Raw genomic sequence first — 26,770 nt, 5'->3', positions numbered from 1 at the left:
GTTGGCTCTAAGCTTGTCACCATGGAGGAGGTGGTGGAGAACAGGATGCTGGCAAAACTGCTGGCAATCATGGACAATCCCTCTCACCCCCTCCACAAAACACTGGACAAGCTAAAGAGCAGCTTCAGCCACAGGCTCATCCAACCCCGCTGCTCTAAGGAGCGATACAGGAAATCGTTCATTCCAACCGCAATAAGACTCTATAACTCATCTACCTCTGTCAGAGCCACCATCACAGAACTGAACTAACATACCTGTCACCCTTGCACCATGTACCCTGTACTACACTACGCCCCATATACTGGAACATTTACTTCTGTGATATGTGTTAATTAAACCATTTTGATATTACAGACCATTTTATACAATAATATTGTCTTTTGCACACCCAGTCTACATATTCTTACACTGATAGTATATTGTATAGTCAAGTACTTATATTTATACCCTACTATATACTATATATCATATCATATTATATCATACTCTGTATATTCTCTGTATATTCTTCGTATATATAAGTCTATATACACATATTTATACATGTGTACATGTTATTATTATTATATTATTACTACTACTATTACTATTATTATTATATATACTGTTGCTGCCATTATTACTATATACTGCTATTATATTGGTATAAGTACTATCTATATAAATATATATTATGTTATATTGTATACTATATATATATATATATATATATATATACTGTACTACTATTCTTATATACTGTCTAACAATAACATTACCATCATATCATCATTACTATTACCATCATATTGCCACTGCACTACTTGTCTGCCTATTCATCTTGTGTTTCTGTTTTTGTTCATTTTTACCTCAATGTTTTGTTTTGTTCTATTGTATTGTGTATTGTTGTGTTCTGATATACGAGCTGCTATGACAACTTAATTTCCCTCCGGGGATGATTAAGTAATCTATCTATCTATCTATCTAACTGCCACCCAGCCTCTTTTCCCCCCTTCTCTTTTATAAATGTCATATTGTTACCCTTTAATCTTTCCACTTCTTTATATAGTTTTGTGATTAGTTTGAATCATATGCTGAGATAAAGAACTTAATGATTCCTGACTCAGGCTCATCTGAATTAAACTTTTTTATAGTTTTCTCCATATAATGCCGCATCTGTAGATATCTGTATAAATCTTGATTGTTTAATCCATACTGATTTTTTAGATCCTGAAAACTTTTGATGGTCTTCTTTTTAAAAAGTTCCCAAAATATTTTTGGTCCCGCGTCCCATCTACTGAATCTACTATCTGCTGTGTTTGGTGTGAAGTCTGAATCATATGCGATTCATCTCAATACCTTACTCTCTTCAATCACTTTATTCTTTGATATAATCTCAAGAAATTCCCTGTCTGCCCCTGCTGCCTTCTAGCCGTATAACGTTATTAAAAACAAGCAAGATCTTACCTTTGCACTTTTCCTGCCACACAGGGAAAGACAACGCCTCCACGACACACACAAATGAAACTTATCTCTCTCTCACGTGTCTGTGTGTGTGTGTGTGTGTGCGTCGGGTCAGATCAAGGTGGTCAGCGGGACCTTTCACGTGACTCCTGCATTTAGAGACGCGGTCTTTCCCTGCGTGGAGTTGGAGAGAGCGAGCGACCTTCGGTGACCACGTACAATGATATTCCGGCTGAAATCTTGATTCGGACACACAGGGGATGCAGAGGAAGGCAAAAATCTACGGAGGAAAAGGGAGGCTGTGAAACAACAAAGACTTATCAAGAAGAGCTATAAGCCGAGTCTTCCCTCCATTGTCATGGGAAACGTGAGATCGCTGGGGAATAAGATGGACGAGCTGACTGCACTGGTCCAAAGTCAGAAGGAGTATCTTGAGTGTAGTTTAATATGCTTTACGGAGACATGGCTGCACCAGGATGTTCCCGACGAAAACACCACCATCAAGGGCTTCCATACTGTGCGCGTGGACAGAGACAGCGTTCAGAGCGGTAAGCGCAAAGGAGGGGGTCTTTGCAGGCGACTGAAAGACCGCGTCTCTAAATGCAGGTGTCACATGAAAGGTCCCGCTGATCACCTTGATCTGACCCGACACACACAGACACGTGAGAGAGAGAGAGAGAGAGATAAGTTTCATTTCTGATGAAAGTGTGTGTCGTGGAGGCGTGGTCTTCCCCTGTGTAGGAGAGGTGTATAGGCTGGTAAGATCTTTTTTGTTTTTTAATTTTTAATAACGTTATATGGATTACATCATAGCGTAACGAGTTGATATGATGCGGAGCTCCCTGTGTTGTTTTCCAATTGCTGGTGGAAGTGAAGGGGGTTAACCCCGCAGTAAGCAACATCACCTTCGGCCCTGGATGGAACACACCTCTGGCTACGACCGGTGAGCTGAAGCAGGAACGATTAACAAGAGGAAAGTGACTGAAGGAAAGTGTGAAAGACATTCACAGATTCAGACTTTTCGGATCAATAGCAGACTCGCAAGGGGATTCGTATCAAGTTACATTGTGAAACCTTTCAGGTAATGCAATAACTTTATTACAGTTTCCCTTTTTCCAAATGAACAACTGAGACGATCCCTCATGTGATTAGTTTATCATTAATACCACGGTCATTTTATACTCCACTTCAACTCTTCTTTACCCATCTTTCACACTTTACTGCAGTAATTTCCTCCTGTCCTCAACCAGAAATATGTCACGCTATAATGTGATCCGTATAATGTTATTAAAAATGTATAAAACACCCCACACTTGAGAACAAACACAGTTAAGATCTGTTGTTATATAGATAGTATGCTTGAATGTTGTTATATAGTATTGTTTGCAGATGCTATGAATGTGTTGTTAATTTTATGACACTCAGCCCACAGTGTGGACGATCATCTGCCTGGATCATCTGGTATCAGCTCTTACTAGTTAAAATGTAAACAATAACAGTGTAAAGAAGTTATTGATTATCAATGATAGCAGCAACAATTAATATAATAAGCATTGTTGTTAATAATAATAATAATAATAGTTGTTCTCCTTCAGTTCTTGAGTCAGAGGTATCTGCAATGAGAGAGAGAAAGAGAGAGAGGGACTATGGGAGAAAAGAGACACGTCAATAACATAGTTTTTGACATTTATTAAAAAAAATAAATGAGTGTGGGGTGGGGGGGGGGGGGGGGCAGAGAGACAGAGAGAAGTGGAGAAGTGCTCTGTGGATGATGGGAGTTTCCCCTGCAGTCTAGACCTATAGCAGCTTAAGGGATGGTTCAGGACTCACCTGATCCAGCAAGGCTTTATCAAAAAGGAATGTTTTAAGTTTAACCGTAAATGCACAGAAGTTGTCTGCCTGGTAGCTGAATGCTCTACCTCCTGTTCTACTCTTACAGACTCTTGGAACCACAAGAGAGCCTGTGTTTTGGGAATGAAAACACCTACTGTAGATGCTTGAGAGAGAGTCTGAGCCAGGGACAGTAAATATGGTTGAGGTTCCATCAATAAGGTGAGTAATAAAAAATGTGATACCTTACAATATACTGTGATGTTAACTTTGTTCTGAGAATGTTTTTGAAATCTGTGGGGATTTATGTAGATAACATTTATTTGACAACTTGTACCATTTCTATTTGGGGGGGCAATTTCACGGCTATGCTCAGTATCAAATTCTAAATCCACATAAAAAAATTGAGGAGAAAAAAATATGAAAAGATGAGGAGGGAGGTTGATTTTCATGTGATTTTTATTGTGTTGTAGACTGGTTTGTTTTAAATGTCCCCCAGGCAAAATGGAACGTGCGTAACTTGTAGTGACTACAGTATCAGTATAGTGCCTGGAAAAGATAATTTTGGATACATGCCTCGAGCTGCAACTGGCAACTGACACAGAAAGTAATGCATGTAAGACACATTGTCATCATCCACAGGGTCTCCTCCTGTGTCCTTTCACCTCCCCTTTATAATGTGTATACTGATGACTGCCGCAGCTGGCATGACAACAGATTACTTTTCAAATTTGCTGATGACTCTGTGACAGTCAGTTTCCTCCATGCAGATGAGAACAACCATGGTCCCATTGTGGATTGTGGGGGGGGGGGGGGGGGGGGGGGGGATGTTTTAAGTTTAACTGTAAATGCACAAAAGTTGTCTGCCTGGTAGCTGAATGCTCTACCTCCTGTTCTACTCTTACAGACTCTTGGAACCACAAGAGAGCCTGTGTTTTGGGAATGAAAACACCTACTGTAGATGCTTGAGAGAGAGTCTGAGCCAGGGACAGTAAATATGGTTGAGGTTCCAACAATAAGGTGAGTAATAAAAAATGTAATACTGTGGTGGCAATTTCTGTGAAACAAGCACAAAGTCAAACACTTCTTTCTGAAAGTTTAATTCAGCATCTGCAGATGGACTCATCAGTACACATCACCTGAATGACATGCACAAATGAGCAAAGAACATAGGAGAATCTGTGTTCTTATAACTCTCAGCCCCCTCCCACTAAGCATTCAAAGGTATTTATTACCCTCCTGTAGTTTCACTCAGTGGAGGAGACATCCTGGCCATTTGTTTACATGTTCTGTGGATGACCCCCCCTGTGAGATCCCAGTTGTTTGATCCCAATCAGAGATACCATGAGAAGCCATAAAGATTTGGTTTCTCGAGGCCATACAACTCAAGTCTCTTAAGCCACCATCGTAAACCTTAAGGTTGCCCTTTCAGATAAACAATTTGGTGAACCATTTGGTCAGTCATCCACATACATGTCTGCTAATGCAATTAAACATTCACAAATGTAAAAATTTCCATTACATTTCCCCCCTTTGAGCATTTCATGCTCACTAAACAACTATCATTTTTAGACAAACGCATCATCTTGAAATTGAGAATTTCATTCTAGATGAGGGCCCGGAAATTTAACATATCCAATTGCATTCTTGATTAAAGTACACAAATAGTACACAATCAATACACCAGACCAACAACACTTAAATACAAACAAAAATCTGAATCGATGTCAAATATTCCAATGACACATTTTTCACATTTAAAATATACTATGACCACCAATTCCATGCTTCAGGAATCTGTGTGTCCTTGTTCTTTTCCTCAAACAATAGGCAATTTAAATGAAAAACAATATGCATCAAATTGTCAGATGTATGTATGTATATGTGTATGTGCAGCAATCAGATCAGATTATGTGACCAACACCTCCTTGGCTGGTGAGCATAATGTCCAAAGCCATCCTATTTCGCAGAGCCACATTTCTGAGGCCCTGAATATTGGGAGAAACAAAAATGAAAACCCAACCCCCACTAAGTACAATCCCATCTATTCTGTGTGTGTTGTTCGCACATTTCCCCACCATGGGAAGAGTCCCCCAAATCCTTTGGAGACACTTTCAATGTGGAACACTCATATCTTCATAATAGTGAGTGCAATCTGTATGGAAGTAAGTGAGGTTAGGTCTCTCATTGATGATCTTTCCTCGCAGTTGTCTTCATGGCTGCATACCATGAATTGACTTCAGGCTTTGTCAGTTCAAACAAGAGTTTCCATTTTTTTTTTTTGCCTATGATGCTCAGTTTAGTTTGGTGTTGTTCTTCCTGCCAAGATTTCACCTGCCATAGCAATGTTGGCAGGACGATGATGACTGTGAGCAAGGACAGGGAACACATCTTTTCCCTCGAACTGCATCCCAGTCGTCCCATCAGGTGTCACTTTTTGTCTGACGGCGTCATCGTTTATCAGCAGCGTCACCCTAGCCAACCCCCTAATCAATGTGCCACCTCTTCGTGAGACGTGTGGTCCTAGAGATTTCCCTGAGCAGTGCCTTCGCAACTGCTGAAGAGTCCTGTTTAAATGTGGAGAAACACACATGTCAATAAAATCAAGACAGTATTGCTTTCCCTCACTTTGTTCTTCCATAAAATCCCTCAAACAGTTCACTTTATATAATCTGGATTCCTCTTTGTGTATTATTATAGTACCAATTATATAACTCTAATGAAAATTTAAAAATAATTTGTGAGTCATTTGTGAGTTTGACAATTCTTTTGTAAACCAATATATTTGTATCTCTTCCTACATTTGGCATCCCCCCTTTGACACTTGGTTCTGACCATGTGTCAACTATGAGGAAACAGATATCTTTCTAAACAGGATTTCCTATTTGTTCCAGACCAAAATGTATAGCCACCAAACAATCCACTTTCCTTCAAACAGTTTTTTTGTTTGTTTTTAACTGAGCTGCCCTTATCTGCAGCTCCTTTAAATCTGTATTTAAATGTTAATGACCCATCAAATACATTAGGTGTTAATGACCTATCAGATTTAGAAACGCCTCGGACAAGCAGACTGTGCTTTGCTGCAGCTTTTGCAGCAGCTTCTGCTCTCACATTCCCCTGTGAAACTGAAAAGTCTTTAAAAAATGCTTCACATTTGCAGAACGCAATTAGTTTGAATAACAACACAGCATCAATCAGAACAGCAACCAATGTATGGTAGGTAATGGGTTTGAGAATTTCCCTTTAGCCAAAAATCTGCCAAATCATATACCACTCCCAATGCATACCTGCTACCAGTGTATATGTTGACACCTGTCACTTACATATTTGCATTTCTCAATCAATGCAACCAATTCTGCAGCTTCTGCAGAATAATGTAATGAGTGATTCAGCCAAATTTGTCATACAAAGTTGTAACGTCAAAACCCACTTGGCTTCTACCAGTTGCTGGATCTTTTAATGCTGAGTCGTCCACAGACAGCTTCATATCTGCATTTATCAGCTGTACTGTATCTGAGTCACTTAGCTTTTGAAAAGTGTTCAGTCTGACAATAATAAATTCCACAGTCCTAATTGCATTTATCACTGCAGAAATCTTTTGTGATTTACCTCTAAACCTCTGATTAAATTATTTTTATTATTGGGATCAGATGTTTTTTCCCTTCCCATAACCCCTTTTGGTCCAAAGTTCCAAAACTTTCAATACCAATTGTTTTTGTTCTCCTTTGCTTAATAGAACATGGAGATCAGAATTTGATACCTTAAACAATTTGTCCAGTGAGTCAATCTAAGCTACTGAGACAACACAGTGATTACTGTTCTAGTATAACCAACCTAACCTATCGTTAATCTTTAATCTAACTTTCTCTATCACATTCTTTAACTACTTACTCTAACCTTCTCTACCATCCTTTGTGTTAGGATAACATCTGTAATTACATCTGGGTGAGTACCTCAGCATCTCACAAGAAAGTGTTACTTACAGAGGTGAGGGAAGCGTTCAGAATCTTCCATTGATATGCATATATCAAATCCTCTAGTTACATCTACGCCTTGTGATGTTAAAATTAGCATATTACTCAATGAACACATGAAATCTCTACCAATAATATCTATCAGCCAGCGTGGTGACAACAAAAATAATGTTTAAAATTTCCTTAACCTCATTTTTTTTTTTTAAACAATGGTACAGTGTATCTCTCTAGCACTGTCGTACCTGTTGCTTCAATTGTTTTAAAACATCTCTAACATTCATTTTTGGAGACTGATTCTGTTTTCACCTGAATCTACCAAAAATGTGATGTCTTTACCATTTACTTTGATTGTGTGTTTTTGCATATATGCATCAGTTCTAACAGTAATTCATATGGTGTGCGTGTTACAGTGCTCTTACGAATTTGGTGAGTAGGTTGAAACTTTCTCTCTGTCTCCGCGTCTGCACCAGATGAATCCTTCACTGTCCCCAGCTCCACCGCTACTCAATCGCACTATGTGTATTGGTTCTCAGGGCAATCCCTGATCCAATGTCCAATTTTGCCACATTTGAAACAAGCGTCAGTTCTTCCACATCCCCTTCCTCTCCCTCCATGACCTTTCTTGTGCCCGCAGACTTGGTTTTGATATGCTGCCAGCTGTGCCATTCGCAGTCCCTCTGTCAACTGCGTTGCCTTTTTCTTTTTCTTGCTGTTCAAGAGTTTTTCTGCATAATCAGCATTACCCCATGCTGGATTCACCATTCTCCGCTCCTGTGCAGAGACGGATCTTGCCACTTTCGAATACTGAGTCCCCATCTCAGTCATCAGCAGTCTTTGCTGTTCAGTGCTGGTTCCAGTTGCACTGCATACCGCTCCCCCACTTAACACTTGTGGGAGAGATGAAGTGGTAGGTTCTTTCATATTGGTGAATGTCCATGGTCTGTAGATCAGCTGAGTGTTTCCATCTCCTGCAGCCACCTCCACCATCGGTGCTTGCGGGGTTGCATTCAAATCATAAATTGCCTCCTTCCCGGTGCGCCATGGAGTATGTGCTGCCACATATGGAGTGGTGCATGATGGAGGCCTGTCCACCTCCTCTGCTGCAACAAGCTCGAGGTCTGGATGGAGGTTAGGGACGGCTGGAGCTGCCGCCTGCGCCCTCTGCACCGGTAGCAGCTGAGTGTCCTGCTGGTCATCACACTGCACCGCTGCTGGCTGTGGTTGTCCTCTCGGTGGAGCTGAGTCCAGATCAGGGTCTAGTCGGACACACTGAGACTTGGAGATTAGTTCAATCCCTACCTTTTGTAAACTGTCCCTGATATTCACTTCAGTTAACCAAAATTCACACGCTCCAGTACAAATATCCCTACATTTCTTTTTTCCTTCTAATTTGTCCTCACTAACTCGTTCCTCTCTAACTCTTTCCTCTCTAACTCTACGCTTACCATCACTTATTAACATATACTGAACATTAAGAAAAGAAAGCTGAAGTGGATTAGCATTATCCTTATCTTTCTTTCCTTTACCGATGTTTAAACCCATTTCTCTAGTAGGTTGTCTCAGCAGTTTTAACACAACTCTTATTTATCAATTTAAACTCCCAATTTGTTCAACAAAATACAAAATTTGGAAGACCAAAGTTATGCTGATATGGGAAAAGACATTTAGAAATTCCCTAATTTATTTTAATCCGTTCTTTCTTTTTAATTTCCTTTTGTTAAAAATTTGTTTTTAGGATTTAGTCTTTCTTAATACCCTCAAAAAGCCAATTATACCCCTAATATACTTAAGTTTACTTAAATTTACTTACCTTTACTTACCTTTGGCGGTTGAGAACTTCTCTCACTCTCTCTTTTTTTTCTCTCTTATTAAAGCAGATTCATTGCAGTGTCGAGATTATCCTGGCTCAGGTCTCAGTCCTTCAGTCCCAGTCACATCTCCAGTGCAAAACTCTATTTACTATATTATTTCATAGTTTGTTAAATCATGAGCTCGACGTCAGAACCCAATATAACAAGTGTATTAAAATCATCAAACACTCCGTATATTTCTATTATTATATCACGTACATATCAATACTCCTTAACTCTGTGACCTCCTCTCAGATCACCAACCTGTTTATTCTAATAACTACGTGATCTCCAAGATCATCAACAGGCTTATTCTATATTAACTCTGTGGTCTCCAAGACCACCCGTGACCTCCAAGATCACCCGAAGCTTCCTTGATTCTACATCGGTTCCAAACCTTGCCATGCAGACACGTCTGTCACTCACCCTGTGAGAGAATCGTTTCCCTTCTGAATTTGTCTTCCCAGAAAGACAGTGTCTCTGTGCTACTTGGTCCGCCGGATCACAGCAGTGAGAGCACTCTTTGGTTCTCAGGCATCAGGCCCTCACGTCTCTACCCTCTTTTGTCAGGGAGGTTGAGGTCAGAGTCCCAGACTCCCTGCGCAGTTTTACCTTTCAGCCTTGAGATCCAGAGTGTCCTCTCACACGAGTGATCCTGCCAACAACGCCAAATGTGGTGGCAATTTCTGTGAAACAAGCACAAAGTCAAACACTTCTTTCTGAAAGTTTAATTCAGCATCTGCAGATGGACTCATCAGTACACATCACCTGAATGACATGCACAAATGAGCAAAGAACATAGGAGAATCTGTGTTCTTATAACTCTCAGCCCCCTCCCACTAAGCATTCAAAGGTATTTATTACCCTCCTGTAGTTTCACTCAGTGGAGGAGACATCCTGGCCATTTGTTTACATGTTCTGTGGATGACCCCCCCTGTGAGATCCCAGTTGTTTGATCCCAATCAGAGATACCATGAGAAGCCATAAAGATTTGGTTTCTCGAGGCCATACAACTCAAGTCTCTTAAGCCACCATCGTAAACCTTAAGGTTGCCCTTTCAGATAAACAATTTGGTGAACCATTTGGTCAGTCATCCACATACATGTCTGCTAATGCAATTAAACATTCACAAATGTAAAAATTTCCATTACAATACCTTACAATATACTGTGATGTTAACTGTGTTCTGAGAAGGTTTTTGAAATATATGGGGATTTATGTAGATAACATTTATTTGACAACTTGTACCATTTCTATTTGGGGGGGAAATTTCACGGCTATGCTCAGTATCAAATTCTAAATCCACATTAAAAAATTGAGGAGTAAAAAAATATGAAAAGATGGGGAGGGAGGTTGATTTTCATGTGATTTTTATTGTGTTGTAGACTGGTTTGTTTAAAATGTCCCCCAGGCAAAATGGAACATGCGTAACTTGTAGTGACTACAGTATCAGTATAGTGCCTGGAAAAGATAATTTTGGATACATGCCTCGAGCTGCAACTGGCAACTGACACAGAAAGTAATGCATGTAAGACACATTGTCATCATCCACAGGGTCTCCTCCTGTGTCCTTTCACCTCCCCTCTATAATGTGTATACTGATGACTGCCGCAGCTGGCATGACAACAGATTACTTTTCAAATTTGCTGATGACTCTGTGACAGTCAGTTTCCTCCATGCAGATGAGAACAACCATGGTCCCATTGTGGATTGTGAATCTGTATTGGTGTGACTGTGCATTTTTACTACTAAATGTGACAAAAACCAAGGACATGAGTTTTAGGCATCAGTCCTCAAACTCTTAGAATACTATCATCAAGGGACATGTGGTAGACATTTTAGAGAACTACAAGTACCTTGGGATGATTATTAACTATGATATCTCTGATGTTCCTGATGATGACTGTTTGTATTACAGATAGCAAGTGGCTGATCCCTTATTCAGTAGAACATGTACTTGTACAATGTAACTTGTACAATGCTCAATGATATAGATATCCATTCCAGATTTCTGCAACATACCTTGTAATTGTATCCATAATTAATTATGAAAATAAATCCAGTTTATGATTTTTGATATATGACAATTTGATTCTGACTGATCATAATTCAAGGTCAGCTTTAATTTGTGATACTTTAAATTAAGTTTAAAGTGAGAATGTCATCGTAGAAATCCTGAACTTGAATTGTGACTAATGAAGCATTGTGTTAGTTCATGCAGGAGAGAGTCATGTACTCAGCTACCGATAGGTTTATGGGTGCTCGTCAGTCACCCACCAATTACAGCCCATTCTCTCTCTTTAAATATGACCTCATCCTCACTGATCCCTGCTCAGCTCTAACACTTTTAGCACTGTAATGGAAATGTTACATTTTTGTATGTATAATTGCATGAGCAAAGATGTATGTGGAGGACTGAACAAATGGTTGACCAAATTGTTAATCGAAAAGGGCAATAAATCACAAAATATTTATGCAGTGATAAATGCAATTAGGAGTGTTGAGCTCCTTCCTGATTAAACTTTATCATTGTCAGACATACACCAAAAGTAGGGACATCTTTTGGATGTGATTGATGAAGGATCAAAGATCAAATGGCAAGGTCACTAGCACCTCACAAAGCACACTTCTTGCCTTGTATATGCAATATATATCCAAAATGCCTTCAGGGAATTCTTTCATATTTGCCACAAACATTCACATGAATTTAGATTTCATTTTGGTAGCCAAATGTCACAGTGTTCTCACAAAGTATGTAAATATTTTTCCTTAAATTGATATCTAAAGATCAGCTCATGGGAATGTCGTCAAACTTGGTAAAAACATTAACTTAAACTCAAAGATGAAGGATTTTATTCCCTTCGAAGTTAAAGGTCAGAGTTACCTCATGTCACTGTGAATGTGATATGTTAGGACTGTCAGTAGGGAATTTCATTATATCTGGTAACTTGGACTGCTTGAGGGAATTTCTTATCAACGTTACATGAGGTGTCACTTGGATTTCAGCCCTCTAGCTGGTCAGGGGCCTAAACAGGGCTCGCAGCCTCTTGGTTCTGGAGATTTTTGGGAAAATTACGATCCCTTTCGGGGCCTTCCCAGGGGCCTAGGAGCCCCAAATTTGACCCACTGGTCACAAGGGGCTCTTTGAGCCTGCATTACCGATTTTCACCAAAACCGCAGAAGGGCCCAGGTGACCTTTGTGACCTTTGGTATCAATTAAGCCCATTTCTAAGGGCTCCATTTTCATAGCCGTACAGAGTACATATGGGTATGAGAGGGAAGAATGTTGATCGGGGGGGCCTAATGATCGCAAAGGTGTAACTTTCAAACAGTTTGAGGCTTTTTTGGCTGAAATGAGGGGCCAGCATATACTAGGCATTGATAATGGGCTTTACACTAACTTCTGATTCCCCTTTCATTATAGATTGCAATTTGACGGGCCTCCAGCAAATGCCAGAAAGCACGAAGAGCTTTGAAACCGCGACAGGAGCCGTCTTTACAGAAAGCCCATCCACCTAGTTCGGCCTGGTGTCCGCAGGTGCGAAAGAAGAAAAGTTGTGCCAGGTTGAATTAGACAGTCAGACAGGTTCTGACACTTGTTGCTTTTGTGACACAAGGAATATTGTGCTTCACCAGCAATACAGTTTTTTTTTTCAATGAAGGGCAATTTGGGGTTCAGCATCTTGCCTAGGTATACTTGCTTGTGTGTCTTGTGTTGCAAGATCCTGCTTTGGCTGGAGCTGGGGGCCATCAGTGAAGTAGAGGTAGCTGGCCACTGCCTCATATAATAATAGCCATGCTCATCCTGCCATTCAGATGAGTTTTGATTTCTGTAGCATTAATTTGATCTTGTTTTGGTCTGGAATTCAGTTCCTGTCAGCCTTATCAGTTGAATTTCTTTTTTGTTTTAGTTCTTTGAAAATTACTTTTTGTTAGAAAAATCTGAGCCATCATGTGTCTTCCCTTATTTAGTGCCAGATGACTCTGATGCGCCAAACCAAGTTATAAATTGCCTGTGAAAGTAAAACTGAAAATTTTGTAATGTTCAAGGACAAAAGATTATCGGCAAAGTTGGAGCAACAAAACAAATCAAAAATAAAGAACCTGGGTGTTATTCAGGACTAGATTTTAATCCACACATAAACAATGTCACAAAGATTGCCTTTTATCATTTAAGAAACATTGCAAGAGTAAGACTGTTCCTCACTTTGGAAACTGCCAAAAGTTGATTCATGCTTTTATACTTTCTCGCCTGGACTACTGTAATGCACTATATTCAGGATTACCGAAAAAATCCATCGATCGCCTACAGCTTTTGCAAAATCCAGCAGCCATGGTTTTAATGAGAAATAGGAAAAGATTCCATATTACTTTTATTTTAGTGTCTTTACACTGGCTTCTAGCATCACTGAGGATTGATTTTAAAATTATTTTACTTGTTTTTAATTCTCTTAATGGTACAGCACCGTCATACATCTCTGACTGTTTATCGGAATATGTTACGAATCATTCCCTCAGGTCGTCTACAGCGGGCTTGCTCAATGTCCCCAAAACAAACAATAAAAGGTTTGGGGAAGCAGCTTTCTCTTGCTATGCTTTCCTATGCTATGCTATCCAAAGGTTTGGAACAAACTCCCACCACACATCAGACATGCTTCTTCTGTTGATAGTTTTAAGAAACAACTCAAGACCTGTTGCTATGATAATACATTTTAGCTGCATTTTATGTATAAATACATTTATTATTATTATTGTTATGGTCTCAGCCAGCCAGGCCATAACAACATGTAATCAGGAAAGCTGTCTCAAAAGCCATCCTCCTGGGAAAGTAGATACAGTAAACACAAAGATAGATGTCATGAAGAAAAGCAGGAACTTGAAAGGTGCATAAAAATATCAAAAGAAATAGAGAAAACAACAACAATTTTCTTCTACAACTCCCAACATGCACTGAACTGTGCCTGTGGCCCCATATTTTTTATTATATTACTTCATGTAACTAAAGTCCATTGTTTGTGCTTCCATCTCTCTATCTCTCTCCCTCTCTCTCCAAATTTCACTACTAATACTACCACCATATTATGATTATGATGATGATGATAAACTGTTATAATTAATAATATAATTGCATCTCAATGTATCACTATTCATTATATTTATATTTTTATGACAACAACAGTCTCTCTCTGTCTCTCTCTCTCTCTTCTCTCCCCTCTTATCCACTCATCTCTCCTCTCCTCCATTATTCTCCTCTAGTCAAGGCAGATGGGCGCCCACACTGATTCCAGAATATTGTTGTAGTCACTCACTTATAGTAAACTCACTTGAATACTATAATAATAATAATAATATTGATACTATTACTACTACTACTACTAGTAATACACTTTATTCATATAGCACTTTAAAAAACGGAAGTGCTTTGACTGAAAAGCAAGCAAAGTAAATACAAACTTGAACAAATAAAAGCAGTAATATGACAATCAAGTATTAATTTGGTCCAATTTTTAGTGAAAATGGCAGAGCAGATGTTTTGGTTGCAAACCTAACAATGCTCTACTTGGCTCTACTATTGCTCTACTACTTACTTGTATGCAAGTAGAGCTATAATTCATCCTGCACATTGAGGCCTCCATCATGAAATACAATGCACAACAAAAGACATAAAACAGTTTATATTTTGTTACATTACATACAGTACAAAATACTATGAATATACACATTTCACTTAATAGTAACATGCCATCGCCCAAAGATATCAGTAATCATATCTTCAGTTTTAGAGCATTCCATTACTTCTGACTATACGTGTTGGCAGCTCTGTGCGGTAAACACATTTCCCGTTAGTCTGCATGAAGGTGACTGTCATCTTATGCTCAGTGACCTGGAAGTAAGCCACGCCTCCTATTGTGTGATTGACAGGACTGGAGTAGAGCTGCCAGGACTGAGGAACACTGTCCTTGTGAGTGGTGTCAGGATCGCTGACCACCCCACTCCCACTGACTACATATGAGCTCCCATCATCCTCTCTGATGAACTGTTAAAAATACAGAGACAGACAGCATTAAAGGCATCAATGTTGTGCTCAATTAGACCAAGATACAGCGACAAAATTCATTAAAGGTTCAGTGTGTAAGATTTAGGTGAAAGGGAGCAGAAACTGAATACAAAGTAATCCTAGTGATGTTTTCACTAGTGTGTTTTATCTAAATTGTACGATTGTTGTTTTCTTAGAATGAGCCATCTATATTTAAATACTTTATATTTACATGTGGAGCAGGTCCTCTCTACAGAGGCCGCCATGTTTTTACAGTAGTAAAAACTGGACAAACTAAACGCCTCTTGAGTTTTTATGACAAGTGAAGGCTGCCACAGGTTCTCTTTCATGTTTGGAAGAGGAGGGTAAGATGAGGGGTATTCAGCTGCAACATGAAGCTGCTCAGTATAAGTAGGAAGTATAATTCAGGAAGACTTTCTCATAAACCGTTCCTGGCAGAGGCCGTCCACACAGAGCCCAGTTCTGCCGGAGGTTTCTTACACCTGGGAGTTTTTCCTCCCCGCTGTTGCTCATGCTTGCTCGGTGTGGAACAAGTTGGATTTTGTGTTTCTTCTTGGACTTGGACTTTTGTGCAGCACCCTTAGACAACTGCTTGTTGTGATACCGTGCTATATAAATTTGAAATTTGAAATATTCAATTACTCACAAATCTATCTCTCTATATATATTTCTTCTTATTAATCAGCTGATTGTGGGCATTTTGAATGGCCATTCAGATATTGCCACAATCTCATCCAGCCAGTCGTGCGGTTGTGATCAAATTTGAAATCCTTTCTCCTCTCTCCGGCAGTCAGCTGTCATTAGTGATCCGCTGTAACTCCCCTTCAACCCAATCTCCTCCGGTTTAATCCGAAGCCATGGTCCAGTCCAGCAGAGTCATTCATAATTATTTCTCCATCAACCCCTCTGATGCCGATGACATCACATAGGGGTCAAAATGCCAAAAGACTTAATTGCATAGAAATAAAAAAAATATTCAACTGTCAAGTTAAAGTCTCTCCTGATTGAACTGTTCTCATATCAACCACTTGTTTCCAATCTTATTTCATTGTAGGGCTTTATGCAGCACATTGATTCCCTCTTACACTGACACACACATATTGACAATAACACATCTGAATGCTTAGACTGCAACACTCACGTTGCACAGTAAATTCCTCTTGCTCCAACGTGTTTTACAGACACACAGATCACTTCATAATGTTGAGGTAATTATAAAATTAAATATAAAACCATATCATACAAGTGGTAGATGAAGTTACCAGATATTCCATCACATTGTATCATTCTATGTTATTGTTTCCATCTTTTCAATCCCCCCTCCCTTTCTGCTTCTGTTGTGCAGTGACTTTAGTTTTTTTACGGTCATTTTGTGCCATACAGACTTGCATAGTGAAGATAAGGCTTACAGTGTACCATTCTTAATGTTGTCTTTACTCAGTAGCCATCACATTGTGCAATCATTTACTTCATTGAGATAAGTTGAAGCCAATTGTTGGACTGTAAGTTATACTACTGCAGGAAAAACAAATGCTCATCTTCCTGGAACAATATGTCAACACTGTGCTCATATAAAATAAATAAGATTTCATCTTTATGACTAATTATATTGACCAGTAATATCCGTTGAAACAAAGTATCATTTAACCCAATAACTATCTGGATGGTTTCTAATTTTTGGAAATGTATAAAACCTGTGATTGTGTAATGTGGGCACATGCCAGTCTTGGTGCCAGAAAATGATGCAAACTAGCTTTGAACTATCAACAAGTACAGTCTTTGTAGCACCCACTAGTGAATGCCACCTCCTGTACAGAGAGGGGCAATCTTGCACATGCTCTTCTCAAACACAGTGTGATAAGTGGGATATGAAAAAGAATAAATAACTGTCAACGAGACAGACAGACAAATAACAACACACTGAGATACACTTCCTTGATGTGTATCATTTACACATGATATTTTTTATGATTGAGCGTGCACTCACTTACATACCTGCAGATTGTGGTCATGGCCAGACAAGTACACAGTGACTCTGTATTTCTTCAGCAGGGGCCTCAGTCTGTTGACCAGACAGGATGTTGGTCCGTGATGGCCGATGGACCAGACAGTATAATGACCAGCCACCACAACATAGGCTGATATGACACATGTCATACATACTGGCACTTCAGTTAAAAGGCAACAACAGAACAAAATGTAACTGTATCACATCTTAGAGAACAACCACAGTTCTGTCTCATTTGCTTCTGTTTCTGTATGTTAATTGAGAGTGGCATGATGATGCAGAAATCGTTTGTATTTAGTGCCGTGCAAAAATATTATAATTAATAACATGCATAATACAATCATGCACATAGCAATGACTCCAAACATATAGCCTTATAAAGATTTATCAAGAACTATCTTCACAGATAAGAGAAACAAATAGCTCTTCACATCATCAAGTTATTTTTTGACAGCATGACGTAACAGAGGAATGTTTTTTGAGCAATGTTGCAGATCATCAAACACATTTTAATATAAGGTAAAGACAATGTGAGTACATCATTGGATTTATTGAAAGGAAAGAGTTAATCTAAATCCCCCATTGAAAGGTAATCCACCCCAAAACCTAAATACTGTTCTATTTGCAATAACTTTAAGTCTTTTACATCCCTGTGGAGGAATTTTTGAACCATTGCCATTGCAGGACTTTTTAAAATCCAGCACATAGGTTTTTGAGCATGAACTGTACATTCATGCTGTACTCTAAAGTCTTGCCACAGCATCATAACCGGGTTCAAGTTGAGAGCTAACATTTGGTGTTTGTCCTGATGCCTACGTGCTCAGGACATTATGTGTTGCTCTACAAATTGTTTGGAGTGTCCAGGCAGTTGTATTGGCAGTTTGCTACTGCATGGCGTGAGTTTGGTTGCTTTGCAGCTTGTTTTTTCGAATTTAACTGTTGCTTGTGGGTATCGTTGTGTTATTGTGAAGTTGTGGTCTCCCTGTTGTTAAAAAAAACACACTGTGTGTGTGTATGTGTGTGCAGAGGTGATAAAAGCACACACATTCTTTACTCAAGTAGAGGTACAGATACTTGTATTAAAAATAAAGAAGTTTAACCACTGTTTCGGCTTCTTTAACCAAGTAAAAGTATAAAAGTACAGGTTCTGAAATGTACTTTGACTTCTTTAACTGAACTACTCTTACTTCAAATAAAGTAAAGAACAATTCACTTAAACGGAGGGTTAAAGCAAAGATTTCTGAGCATGAAAAACTGTCCACAAGAAAATGAGTACAATGTATTGAATGAAGTATTTTCTTAAAAGGTCCAGTGTATAAGACTTAGGAGAAAGTGATCTATTGGCAAGAATTGAATATAAAATAATCCACCAGTGGGCAATCGTCAAAATTGTACAGATTGAACAGAATGGGCCCTGCTAGATTTAAATACTTTATATTTACATCAGGAGCGCATCCAAACTGGGCAAACTAAAGCTTTTGAGTTTTTATGTCAGCTGAAGTTCACAGCAGGTTCTGCTACCCACCTCTGAGAGTGTTTATGTACATATGATATTCATTAGCGATATTCACTGCCACTAGATGTCGCACTAGCAGCAGTATCTCAAACCATAGCAAATGTGGAGGTAATCCTGTAATTCTCCATTTACTTTATTTAAATCTCAATAGGTATATGTTTATATCAGTGATGTAAGTGTGGATATTTCAGTGGATAAGATGCATGGTGCTAAAAAGGGAACATTTTTATTAAGAGCACCTGCTGAAATGCAGAAATTAGACTTTTTTTCTTTTAATTTTTTCTTTGCCCAAACAACACCTAGCATAATATTAGGAGATTCACTTGTGGGTTGGGGGTTTACAGATAGCAAGTGGCTGATCCCTTATTCAGTAGAACATGTACTTGTACAATGTAACTTGAACAATGCTCAATGATATAGATATCCATTTCAGATTTCTGCAACATACTTTGTAATTTTATCCATAATTAATTATGAAAATAAATCCAGTTTATGATTTGTGATATATGACAATTTGATTCTGACTGATCATAATTCAAGGTCAGCTTTAATTTGCCTCAATTCAAGATACTTTAAATGAGGTTTAAAGTGAGAATGTCATTGTAGAAATCCTGAACTTGAATTGTGACTAATGAAGCATTGTGTTAGTTCATGCAGGACACAGAGTCATGTGCTCAGCTACCGATAGGTTTATGGGTGCTCGTCAGTCACCCACCAATCACAGCCCATTCTCTCACCAAAGTGGTCTCTTTAAATACGACCTCAACATTAAATTTCTCATATTCTAATACTAGAGCATATTCATGTTATGGTTGTAATGTTTACGGTCAGTTGCAGCACTTAGAGAACAGTATTTTTGTTTATTCTTGTGTTTTTATGTTCAAAAAGTTATTCTAACACCAGCAGCAGTAAGAGCATGTGTAGTTACCCTAACCAGACATTTGAACCCAAAAGGCTCCAAATTTGATCTTTTGACCTGCAACACCCAGAGCTTTTTTTTTTTTCAATTATCTTTTTTATTGATTCCACATATCAATATTCCATCAATATTTTACATAATGTGTATAATTTTACAACAGTATAAAACATTCCTATACTTCCACCGCAGAGCAGAGACATAATTGGACATGAATTCTCAAGTAAAGTTACAGTAGAGTAAATGTGAAGTAAAATGAACCGCTTTTTCACTCTTGTCCTTATTTTCACACCTCTCCTGCATTGTTCCTTGTCTCCTGATTGGGGTAAACATATCAAATAAATAAATGAATAATAAACAAGTTTGTAGCCTGAACCAAGGGGGTCAACACTCTGCAATACACACTGTCCTTATTGCACAAAGTCTGCTCTCAATGGAGACACAAAATCAATCCAGTTTTCCCAGTAGTTTTTAAAAGTTTCTGATTTTAGTCTAGCTGAGAAAGTCAGCTTCTCCATTCTATATATATCGAGCATTACATCTACCCAATCCTCTATTTTTGGTGGATCTTTTTTTAGCCATTTTCTGGTGATGGCCTTTTTAGCCACCACCACCATCATTATTCCAAATATGTATTTAATCTCCTGGTTCTCTTTTCCCAAATATAAAACTTCAAATGAAAGTGGAATTTGCACTTTCAGAATTGTTTCCATACTCTTCTTTAACTCTTGCCAAAAAGGTATAATACAAGGGCATCCCCAAAAGATATGAAAATGGTTGGCCTTATTTTCCCCACACAGTCTCCAACGTCGTGTGTCTTGAGATTTCTGTTGTGTTGGTGTAATAAAGTATCTTACAATGTTCTTCCAACCATATTCTCTCCATGAGAGGGAGCATGTTGTTTTCCACTGTCCTTCATTTACCTTGTCCCATTCCTCCTCTGATAACGTGCGAACGAGCTGAACACGTTCTTCAATAGGTTCAACAACAACCCCCCCACCCCCAGCGGACCCTCCACTGCCTCTACAACTGCCTCTACTGCTTCTCAGAGCAACAACCCCCCACCTCCCCCCATCATCCTCTGCCCCACACCACACCCGTCACCATCTCCCCCACCCCTCCGCTGGCTTTCACCACAGACTTTTTCACACCTCCCACCCCCAGGACATCCTCACATCACCCACAGTCCCCCACCACCACCACCTCCTGCAACACACACCTCTTTGCACCACCCTCAAACCCACCACTGACATCCCCTACCCTCCAGTCTGGACTACACATCACAGCCAGCCAGGTGAGGAGAGAGCTGGAGAGGCTCAAACAGAGGAAAGCTGCTGGACCGGACCGCATCAGCCCTCGTGTGCTGAAGGCATGTTCCAGCCAGCTCTGTGGAGTTCTCCAGCACCTCTTCAACCTGAGCCTACACCTTCAGAGAGTGCCAGTGCTCTGGAAAACATCCTGCCTGGTCCCAGTGCCCAAAAAAGGACGTCCTGCTGCACTGGAGGACTACAGGCCGGTGGCACTGACCTCTCACATCATGAAGGTCATGGAGAGACTGGTATTGGCACACCTCAGACCACTGGTGTGCCCATCACAAGACCCCCTGCAGTTTGCATATCAGCCCCATGTTGGGGTTGATGATGCAATCATCTACCTGCTGCAGAAGGCCTACTCCTCCCTGGACAGACCCAACACCTCAGTCCGGATCATGTTTTTTGATTTCTCCAGCGCCTTCAACACCATCCAGCCCAGACTGCTGAAGGCCAAACTGGAGGGCACGCGGGTGAGTGCTCCCCTCATCACTTGGGTCGATGACTATCTGACGGGCAGACCACAGTTTGTGAGATTACAGAATTGTGTGTCTGATCGTCTGATCAGTAACATCGGGGCCCCCCAGGGAACTGTACTGTCCCCCTTCCTCTTCACCACATACACTGCTGATTTTAAGCACTGCACTGAGTCGTGTCATCTGCAGAAGTTCTCTGATGACACGGCCATTGTGGGGTGTATTGAGGGCGGGGGGAGGCTGAGTACAGGGACCTGGTCGACCGCTTTGTGAAGTGGTGTGGGGAGAACCGCCTGCAGCTCAACGTGGAGAAGACGAAGGAGATGGTGGTGGATTTCAGGAGGAACAAGCCCCTGCCCTCTCCTGTCTGCATCAGTGGGACGGATGTGGAGGTGGTACCTGCATACAAGTACCTCGGTATCACATTGGACAATAAACTGGACTGGTCCACCCACACAGAGGGCCTGAGCCGGCTTTACTTCCTGAGGAGGCTCGGGTCCTTCAATGTCTGGAACAAAATGCCCGCAGATGTTCTATCAGTCTGTTGTGGCGAGCACCATCTTCTTTGCTGTGGTGTCCTGGGGTGCGGGCATCAAGACAAAGGACGCCAACAGACTGAACAAAATCATAAGGAAAGCAGAGTCTGTGGTTGGCTCTAAGCTTGTCACCATGGAGGAGGTGGTGGAGAACAGGATGCTGGCAAAACTGCTGGCAATCATGGACAATCCCTCTCACCCCCTCCACAAAACACTGGACAAGCTAAAGAGCAGCTTCAGCCACAGGCTCATCCAACCCCGCTGCTCTAAGGAGCGATACAGGAAATCGTTCATTCCAACCGCAATAAGACTCTATAACTCATCTACCTCTGTCAGAGCCACCATCACAGAACTGAACTAACATACCTGTCACCCTTGCACCATGTACCCTGTACTACACTACGCCCCATATACTGGAACATTTACTTCTGTGATATGTGTTAATTAAACCATTTTGATATTACAGACCATTTTATACAATAATATTGTCTTTTGCACACCCAGTCTACATATTCTTACACTGATAGTATATTGTATAGTCAAGTACTTATATTTATACCCTACTATATACTATATATCATATCATATTATATCATACTCTGTATATTCTCTGTATATTCTTCGTATATATAAGTCTATATACACATATTTATACATGTGTACATGTTATTATTATTATATTATTACTACTACTATTACTATTATTATTATATATACTGTTGCTGCCATTATTACTATATACTGCTATTATATTGGTATAAGTACTATCTATATAAATATATATTATGTTATATTGTATACTATATATATATATATATATATATATATATATACTGTACTACTATTCTTATACACTGTCTAACAATAACATTACCATCATATCATCATTACTATTACCATCATATTGCCACTGCACTACTTGTCTGCCTATTCATCTTGTGTTTCTGTTTTTGTTCATTTTTACCTCAATGTTTTGTTTTGTTCTATTGTATTGTGTATTGTTGTGTTCTGATATACGAGCTGCTATGACAACTTAATTTCCCTCCGGGGATGATTAAGTAATCTATCTATCTATCTATCTAACTGCCACCCAGCCTCTTTTCCCCCCTTTTCTTTTATAAATGTCATATTGTTACCCTTTAATCTTTCCACTTCTTTATATAGTTTTGTGATTAGTTTGAATCATATGCTGAGATAAAGAACTTAATGATTCCTGACTCAGGCTCATATGAATTAAACTTTTTTAGCTGACATAAAAACTCAAAAGCTTTAGTTTGCCCAGTTTGGATGCGCTCCTGATGTAAATATAAAGTATTTAAATCTAGCAGGGCCCATTCTGTTCAATCTGTACAATTTTGACGATTGCCCACTGGTGGATTATTTTATATTCAATTCTTGCCAATAGATCACTTTCTCCTAAGTCTTATACACTGGACCTTTTAAGAAAATACTTCATTCAATACATTGTACTCATTTTCTTGTGGACAGTTTTTCATGCTCAGAAATCTTTGCTTTAACCCTCCGTTTAAGTGAATTGTTCTTTACTTTATTTGAAGTAAGAGTAGTTCAGTTAAAGAAGTCAAAGTACATTTCAGAACCTGTACTTTTATACTTTTACTTGGTTAAAGAAGCCGAAACAGTGGTTAAACTTCTTTATTTTTAATACAAGTATCTGTACCTCTACTTGAGTAAAGAATGTGTGTGCTTTTATCACCTCTGCACACACATACACACACACAGTGTGTTTTTTTTAACAACAGGGAGACCACAACTTCACAATAACACAACGATACCCACAAGCAACAGTTAAATTCGAAAAAACAAGCTGCAAAGCAACCAAACTCACGCCATGCAGTAGCAAACTGCCAATACAACTGCCTGGACACTCCAAACAATTTGTAGAGCAACACATAATGTCCTGAGCACGTAGGCATCAGGACAAACACCAAATGTTAGCTCTCAACTTGAACCCGGTTATGATGCTGTGGCAAGACTTTAGAGTACAGCATGAATGTACAGTTCATGCTCAAAAACCTATGTGCTGGATTTTAAAAAGTCCTGCAATGGCAATGGTTCAAAAATTCCTCCACAGGGATGTAAAAGACTTAAAGTTATTGCAAATAGAACAGTATTTAGGTTTTGGGGTGGATTACCTTTCAATGGGGGATTTAGATTAACTCTTTCCTTTCAATAAATCCAATGATGTACTCACATTGTCTTTACCTTATATTAAAATGTGTTTGATGATCTGCAACATTGCTCAAAAAACATTCCTCTGTTACGTCATGCTGTCAAAAAATAACTTGATGATGTGAAGAGCTATTTGTTTCTCTTATCTGTGAAGATAGTTCTTGATAAATCTTTATAAGGCTATATGTTTGGAGTCATTGCTATGTGCATGATTGTATTATGCATGTTATTAATTATAATATTTTTGCATGGCACTAAATACAAACAATTTCTGCATCATCATGCCACTCTCAATTAACATACAGAAACAGAAGCAAATGAGACAGAACTGTGGTTGTTCTCTAAGATGTGATACAGTTACATTTTGTTCTGTTGTTGCCTTTTAACTGAAGTGCCAGTATGTATGACATGTGTCATATCAGCCTATGTTGTGGTGGCTGGTCATTATACTGTCTGGTCCATCGGCCATCACGGACCAACATCCTGTCTGGTCAACAGACTGAGGCCCCTGCTGAAGAAATACAGAGTCACTGTGTACTTGTCTGGCCATGACCACAATCTGCAGGTATGTAAGTGAGTGCACGCTCAATCATAAAAAATATCATGTGTAAATGATACACATCAAGGAAGTGTATCTCAGTGTGTTGTTATTTGTCTGTCTGTCTCTTTGACAGTTATTTATTCTTTTTCATATCCCACTTATCACACTGTGTTTGAGAAGAGCATGTGCAAGATTGCCCCTCTCTGTACAGGAGGTGGCATTCACTAGTGGGTGCTACAAAGACTGTACTTGTTGATAGTTCAAAGCTAGTTTGCATCATTTTCTGGCACCAAGACTGGCATGTGCCCACATTACACAATCACAGGTTTTATACATTTCCAAAAATTAGAAACCATCCAGATAGTTATTGGGTTAAATGATACTTTGTTTCAACGGATATTACTGGTCAATATAATTAGTCATAAAGATGAAATCTTATTTATTTTATATGAGCACAGTGTTGACATATTGTTCCAGGAAGATGAGCATTTGTTTTTCCTGCAGTAGTATAACTTACAGTCCAACAATTGGCTTCAACTTATCTCAATGAAGTAAATGATTGCACAATGTGATGGCTACTGAGTAAAGACAACATTAAGAATGGTACACTGTAAGCCTTATCTTCACTATGCAAGTCTGTATGGCACAAAATGACCGTAAAAAAACTAAAGTCACTGCACAACAGAAGCAGAAAGGGAGGGGGGATTGAAAAGATGGAAACAATAACATAGAATGATACAATGTGATGGAATATCTGGTAACTTCATCTACCACTTGTATGATATGGTTTTATATTTAATTTTATAATTACCTCAACATTATGAAGTGATCTGTGTGTCTGTAAAACACGTTGGAGCAAGAGGAATTTACTGTGCAACGTGAGTGTTGCAGTCTAAGCATTCAGATGTGTTATTGTCAATATGTGTGTGTCAGTGTAAGAGGGAATCAATGTGCTGCATAAAGCCCTACAATGAAATAAGATTGGAAACAAGTGGTTGATATGAGAACAGTTCAATCAGGAGAGACTTTAACTTGACAGTTGTATATTTTTTTTATTTCTATGCAATTAAGTCTTTTGGCATTTTGACCCCTATGTGATGTCATCGGCATCAGAGGGGTTGATGGAGAAATAATTATGAATGACTCTGCTGGACTGGACCATGGCTTCGGATTAAACCGGAGGAGATTGGGTTGAAGGGGAGTTACAGCGGATCACTAATGACAGCTGACTGCCGGAGAGAGGAGAAAGGATTTCAAATTTGATCACAACCGCACGACTGGCTGGATGAGATTGTGGCAATATCTGAATGGCCATTCAAAATGCCCACAATCAGCTGATTAATAAGAAGAAATATATATAGAGAGATAGATTTGTGAGTAATTGAATATTTCAAATTTCAAATTTATATAGCACGGTATCACAACAAGCAGTTGTCTAAGGGTGCTGCACAAAAGTCCAAGTCCAAGAAGAAACACAAAATCCAACTTGTTCCACACCGAGCAAGCATGAGCAACAGCGGGGAGGAAAAACTCCCAGGTGTAAGAAACCTCCGGCAGAACTGGGCTCTGTGTGGACGGCCTCTGCCAGGAACGGTTTATGAGAAAGTCTTCCTGAATTATACTTCCTACTTATACTGAGCAGCTTCATGTTGCAGCTGAATACCCCTCATCTTACCCTCCTCTTCCAAACATGAAAGAGAACCTGTGGCAGCCTTCACTTGTCATAAAAACTCAAGAGGCGTTTAGTTTGTCCAGTTTTTACTACTGTAAAAACATGGCGGCCTCTGTAGAGAGGACCTGCTCCACATGTAAATATAAAGTATTTAAATATAGATGGCTCATTCTAAGAAAACAACAATCGTACAATTTAGATAAAACACACTAGTGAAAACATCACTAGGATTACTTTGTATTCAGTTTCTGCTCCCTTTCACCTAAATCTTACACACTGAACCTTTAATGAATTTTGTCGCTGTATCTTGGTCTAATTGAGCACAACATTGATGCCTTTAATGCTGTCTGTCTCTGTATTTTTAACAGTTCATCAGAGAGGATGATGGGAGCTCATATGTAGTCAGTGGGAGTGGGGTGGTCAGCGATCCTGACACCACTCACAAGGACA

The 26,770-nt window shown here is 39.4% G+C and overlaps 2 long non-coding RNA genes across 2 annotated transcripts in view; one reads left to right on the top strand and one right to left on the bottom strand.

Moving 5' to 3' along the window:
* LOC138413651 (uncharacterized) overlaps positions 1-26,770 on the bottom strand; it is a 65,810-nt gene that overhangs the window by 36,508 nt on the left and 2,532 nt on the right. The window lies entirely within an intron of this gene.
* Positions 12,520-26,770, top strand: part of LOC138413649 (uncharacterized) — a 57,789-nt gene continuing 43,538 nt past the window's right edge. The window contains exon 1 of the long non-coding RNA XR_011246057.1: positions 12,520-12,635. This is a non-coding gene — a long non-coding RNA (uncharacterized lncRNA). The remainder of the gene's footprint in view (positions 12,636-26,770) is intronic.

The sequence above is a fragment of the Paralichthys olivaceus genome, chromosome 14 (genome assembly GCF_024713975.1).
Source record: "Paralichthys olivaceus isolate ysfri-2021 chromosome 14, ASM2471397v2, whole genome shotgun sequence".
NCBI lineage: Eukaryota > Metazoa > Chordata > Actinopteri > Pleuronectiformes > Paralichthyidae > Paralichthys > Paralichthys olivaceus.
This window is presented reverse-complemented; position numbering and strand designations above follow the sequence as displayed.